Raw genomic sequence first — 6,176 nt, 5'->3', positions numbered from 1 at the left:
TTGGTTTATTGACATGAGAGTACAGCAAGCTAAGGTGTTTGGTTTCTTTTGTTTTTCTTCAGAGGCACATGTTCATAGAGATTAACTATGAATAAAGGTACGGATAGAGATACTCTGATACATGCACAGGTTTGGCAGATGCAACTTTAGCCACTAAAGAGCTAAAAACTACAAAGCAGTTTTGTCAACTATAGAAAGCCAAATATATATTTCAAAAAATCAGATATTTTAAGTGTGTATAAGCTAGCACACAGCTGTTAATTTTGAATTCAAGAGTGTAGCCTAGCTTTTAAAATGGTCTTCTTAGACTCCCCAGCCTGTCAGCAGCTGCAGATACGAGTAGCTTTGCATGTACAGTTTCTTTGGTAATATCTACTCAGCGCTGAAACACAACCTTTGGTTTTGCTTTGTCCCCTGCCTGCTTTCCACCCACATGGCTCCACACACAGGGCACATCATGGAGGCAGCGGAAGGGCCACCTGCGGTGTGTCCCTCTTGGATGGGCTTTCTGGAAATACTTGTGTGTTTTGAGTCACCCTGCTGTGGGATTTGAATCTTTTTACTCTACCTATACTGTCTTTTATGTGTTTCAGAACAGGGGCAATTTCTTTCTCTGCAGCAGACTCAGCATCACGGATTTTACCAGGGGCCTCTAGGTGCTACCAAACTGCAGATATTAAGAACAGCTTGTAGGCCTGGGCACCAAAGTTTCTTACAACACATATTTATTACCAGTCTCATATAACTCATTCATGGTAAACAATGCAGGTTTTATTATGTGTAAGTAATAGGAGACCTTTGCTTTTTCCACTAACAAACATGCCATGGGTAATTATTCCTGTATTAAAACGACATGTGGACATATTTGCGACATGCAACAGTTCCATTTCTTTGAAGAGAAGTATTATTCTAAACAAGGTTAGCCACCATTTATTTTGAGGGGCTCTTGCATTTCTGTGTTCGAAGCGCTTTGCGGCTTTCCTTGTCTATTTGATAATCATTAACATGTTCCGTCGTTAACCTTCAAGCAGCTTTGCTTGAAACTTTATATGCAACTTTTTAAACATTTGTCTTGCATTGCAGACTGTGGTTTGCTGGGGCTGTTTTTATGATCACTGGTGGTAAAATCAGGAAGATGAAAAATGGGTGTGTATTGAAGAGCAGCATATCCAGCATTCTAAGTCTTAAATTAGAGTGATGAGCATAAACATTGCAAACAGAGTTTTTTCAACTCAAGTGCAATTATATTTGAAATTACCTACAATTACCAGTAACCATCTCAAAGCTAGAAATTAACTTTGTAGGATCTCCTTCAGATGGATCAGCAGTTAAACGTGCTGTCTCGTGCAGCTGAATGGAGCTGAGGAAAAAGGGTGAGGAGGCATCTGAATGGCAACTATGCTGTCTTCTAGCTGAGGCAGAGCTTGTGCTGTCTGTCATGAATGTACGTACTTTCACTTTGAAATAAACCCATGCCACTCTTTGAGGCATAGTTTGGGAAACTGTGGCTTTGCTCACCTCACTGGACTCTGACCCTGGAAGCCAGTGCAGAAAGTGGACTTTTCTTTTTGCTGTGAAAACCAGCAGAAGGACTTGTCCGCTTCACTGTGTAAGGCTGCATGGGGAGTGTGGGGAGGAGTCAGGCCCTGGCTGCTCCCCTGGCCCTACTCACCACCAATCCTGCTGTTACAAGACAGAAGCAAAGCTGCTCTGCGCGGCACCTAGGTTGCTGGGGAGACAACCCTATCTTTCCTAATGGGAACCCCATCCATCCCTTCATACCGCTGTATTGCTGTGCAATTTGCAGAATCCAACATCCAGAGGTGAATTAATGTGAACAGCTACCAGAGAAATGAACACACTGCACTGACACTCATGATAGTGTATGGGTCTAGCTGAGTGACCTCCCTTCCTAACGTGGAGCTGGTGGAGAGCAGGCTGTCCATGTCTACTTCCCTTGGGTCAAGTCACGAGCTAAAAGGTTACATTTATGGCAGATCCACTTAACTGCCTGACCAGCTAGAAAGTAGTATTTTCTAATTCCTGCTCTGCTTGATGTTTTCCTGCTGTTATTTCTTAAACTGATCTTCATAATTCATTTAGCTAACTCTATACCAATTTCTTCCATAACCACTGTGGCCAAAGAAATTCAAGACTCTTCTCCCTCTTCTTCCACAATCAGTCAGTGCACAAGGATGTTGCCATGGCTCCATGGTTGCAGTGGACTTCACTGATTTTCAGCTGGTGGAGCTGAGGGAGGTACTTTGCCCAAAGCATCTCAGAAATGCTTGTGATTTCAGTTTCCAACATGGCTTTGAGCTGGGGAATGAGAACGTGCCAGGAGTGTCAGTGACAGCTTTAGAAATGGACTGTTTGCATAAACTTGAAAACAGTACAAGCATAAATGTATTTCCTTTGTTTAACTTTTCACTCTTGTTTACTCGTCTCTGCTTCTAAAAGGTTTTGCAAGTAAACTCTGCAAATCATTAAGTTTCACAGGCATTAATGAGGGCTGGGAGTTCTGGGATCACTCCTCGGCCCTGCTGTCCGGGATCTGAGGTATGGGGCAGGGCTGTAAGGCTCTGATCCACAAGCCATTGGAATCAGCAGGAAGATTTTTGCTTACTTTGCCTTGGAAACCTTGGAAACCTCTGTGCCCTTGGGTTTTCACTGGTTCTCCATGGACAGCATCCATTTCCTTGGCGCTGTGATGTGATGTCTGTAAAGCTGTATGAGCCTCAGTCCCTTTTTCATGTGCTTCAGAGGTGTGTGGGCAATGCAGAAAAGTGACCTGGAAAATCAGACAGGGTCAGATTTCTTCAGTGCAGCTGATGAAAATAGAGACTTCTATGGACTCCAGTGTTCTTTGCTAGAGAAAAACTACTTAGACTGTGAGCTTTTGAGGGGAACAACTTTTTCAGTTCCATGTTTCACAACATCAGTGCAAGGGAGTCCTAGTTTTTGTGCACTGGGGAGGAGGGAGAGGAGCTTCAACTATACAACAAATGTAAATCTAGGTCTCTTGTTGCCTTTCCTAATAGTTCCTCCTCCCCTGCATTTATGTAGTCAGCCACTTTATTAAACCTATGCACATACCTCTGTGCTGTCCTTGTTCTGCATAGTTTTAAAGTGTATGCAGGTGTCGGTGGATGACTTTTTAAATAGCTTCTAAAACTACCAGCTTTCTCCTTACCTCTTACAGCATCTCTAGAGGACTACAAGCCCTATGACTTAGCACTGCAGATAAATTGTCAGAAGGCTCAGCTTCACTCTGCAGGAGTTCATGCTAGCACTGGGGTGTTCATAGGATTTCCACAGTTCTGGTATGCTGGACATGACTTGCTCAGGAAAAAGATTTGCTCCTGCAGTTGAGGCTCTGAACTGACATGTGCATGAGCAAGAACAACATTGGAATCCCAGAACAATACTGGACAAGTTACTGAGGCCCAAATCTGCAAAGAATACCTTGTAGCTTGATTCCAGTTGAAATAAATAGAAGTGTCTGAACATCTTTGTGAATGTGAACCCTTGCATATTCTGAAATGAAAATTTTGTCAACTTCCTACCTATCTACTTTATTTAGACTAAAAATCTGTGAATATAAGAACTGTTTCCTCAGTGCGTATGAGTGGAGCCTGGCATGAACTTTGTTGCTACCAAGTCCTCCAAGCACTACCACATGTCAGATACGTCACAGGGACTGTCAAATGAGCAAGAGAATGCAATGTGACAAGTTACACCTGTATTTTGGTTGCTGGTTTTAGCCTGATATCCAAAGGGGAAAGAAAGATTTATGTAGTCATGCTCTGTGTGACTGTTTCGGTCCTTATCCCTGCCTTTTGCCCCCATCACTTTCTACCCACAGCCCAGTTTCACCCAAATCTGAGAAAATCTCACTTCTAACAGGCTTTATGCAAATATATGGCCAGGCATTGGAGAGAGATCTAATTACTCCTCCTAGCACAGAGAAAGCTAAGCTCATCTGTTGTTAGACATCAGAAAACGAGGAGAGCAGGAAATGGTTAGAACACAGTGTAAGGCAAGTGGGTACTGGAGAATCTACCCTTCAATTAAAGAGACAATTTTATGTGGATTCTCTAGTGTTTAGCATGATGCACAGTGAATGATGATTTCCTCTCTGAGGATTTTTTCTGACTCTGAGGGCCAGTCTGGGGATCTCCAGACACATTAGGTCAAGCAATTTCTTGCAGAAGTGACCCCAGCAAGGTCAGGCTAATGACAAGTCTGTGGAACTGCTTGTGCCAGTAGTTGCCCAACATTGTGCAAACCCTTGTCCTCAGCAAATGAATACTCCTACCTGCCCCATGTTCTGTTTGAGGAGCTATGACTAATCACCATTGCTCTATCTTGCAGGAAGTCTGTATCTGATGTCAACATCTTATTTTCTGAAATCGTCTCTTACATAAAAATAAACCCTGAAGTCTTCTGATATAGGTTTCATTTGGTGCCACACACCTTATAGAACAATATATGGCTATTACTTTTCCTTTCTCTTCTAAAGGCTGCAGAGGTACCAACAGTCCATTTCTCAGACACAATCCTTGGAGGAGAATATTAGCCCAGTGCCTTCAGTAAGCAAGAAGGATTTCACACATCTGTAATGTACATGGTCACCCTGGATCTTTTCCTTGTCTCCCAAACTGGGGAGCTGGGGTAGGTGGGATACTAAACAATATTCAGACTTTGGTGAGCCTCTGACCTCTTCAGATGTATATGAGCACTGTATTAACACTGGCATAAGTGTGGTTATTGTAGCTTTTCCTAACCCTGCCTCTTTTACCTTTCTGTAAGTCAGTACCACCGTCTGCTCCGAAAGCTCTACACCAGCTGCTTGTCCCCTGCAACACTGGATGAAACCTTTCCAGGGCTCCATGCTGGATCATCTAGTGGTCATATTAGGGCAGCCTAAGAGGTAAGGAAAGCCCTTCTTACTATCCAAGATTGCTGTCTTCTCTGCTAGATTACAGCTGCAAAGAGGAAAGCTGCTTCTAAGCTTGGATTGTGCATATGATAGTAAAAAGCTCAGTTGCTATCATTGCTCATGAAGGATGACTAATGTGAAACTACTACTCTTGAGCTGCCCAGTAGGTCCACATTTCAGCTTTGTTCAGTAAAGCGCTTAAGCATGTGCTTAAAATTAAGTGTGCTGCTGACTGGAGGCCTTGGACAATAAATATGCTACTGGAAAAGTATCTGGACCATACATTTATTAGTCTGTCTAAAAGCCCTGTTATTTCTTCTTCAGTTCTGAAGTAAATCACGTCTTTCAAAAGCCACAGTTGTGGGTAAATGTCTGATTTTGATAGGCGTTGCATATTGCAGCTATTGCTGATTTTAACTGAACTTACAGATACTCGCTACATGCACAAATGAGACACAGCTTGGCTCCTTCCAGTGGTTTGGTGTCTTTTTTGAGAAATCCCTCTTTGAACAACCCATCTGCAGGCTTTTTCTTTTTTCTGTCTGTGTGGCCATCCTGCAATTACCTGTGGGTTTATGATCCTTCTCTGGAGACCAAGTTGGTTGGACAGTCTGGTGATAAAGAAAGATGGGGGTGATAAAATAGGGCAGAGTATGATATCAGTTACATGTGTCACATGAGTGTCATTCCAGATTTATATTGCCGCAACTTTGCCCTGGATTCAGCTTGAAGATTTGCTATAAATGGCCTTTTTAATAATTTTGGAATTTAGTCTGTTGAATAAAAAAAAATCTACTATCGAGGGCTTGGGGACTTTGAGCAGCTCATTGGCAAAGTAAGTGGAAGGTAAATCTGTGGGAGTGGGAGGAAGAAACTAAAACATGTTTTTAAAGAGTTTATAGCTAGCAGGCTCATTCCTTAACCCCTGGTTCGATGCTGGCCAACAGTAAACAATGAAGAAGCTATACTTGCCTCTGAAATTAATTGACCATGCAAAGAAAGGCTGCAGTTCTCTAAGTGGAAAGATTTTGGGAACCTGCTTGAGATGTTCTGAAAGGGCCAGGGAAGTTCAGGTGAGTGCATAAGCCCTCTTGGGGGAGGGAAGAGAGCAGATCTCCAAATCATTGTTTTTTTCTGAGGTGTTTATTCATAAAAACCATTTCTGATTATCACCATGCAAAGTCAAATGTTCAGTTCTGTGAAACCCCTTGAAAATAAGCATGTAGAGAGATGA

General features: G+C 42.6%; 1 long non-coding RNA gene across 1 annotated transcript; it reads left to right on the top strand.

Moving 5' to 3' along the window:
* Positions 1-1,680: 1,680 nt before the first annotated feature.
* Positions 1,681-5,213, top strand: LOC133213362 (uncharacterized). Its single transcript, XR_009725791.1, has 3 exons — positions 1,681-1,823; positions 4,523-4,707; positions 4,813-5,213. It is a non-coding gene; the product is annotated as an uncharacterized LOC133213362 (long non-coding RNA).
* The last annotated feature ends 963 nt before the right edge of the window (positions 5,214-6,176 follow it).

Source organism: Neopsephotus bourkii, unplaced genomic scaffold (genome assembly GCF_033783945.1).
Source record: "Neopsephotus bourkii isolate Nb327-2 ecotype Australia unplaced genomic scaffold, CSIRO-AGI_Nbou_v1 NB_95, whole genome shotgun sequence".
Classification (NCBI taxonomy): Eukaryota; Metazoa; Chordata; class Aves; order Psittaciformes; family Psittacidae; genus Neopsephotus; species Neopsephotus bourkii.
This window is presented reverse-complemented; position numbering and strand designations above follow the sequence as displayed.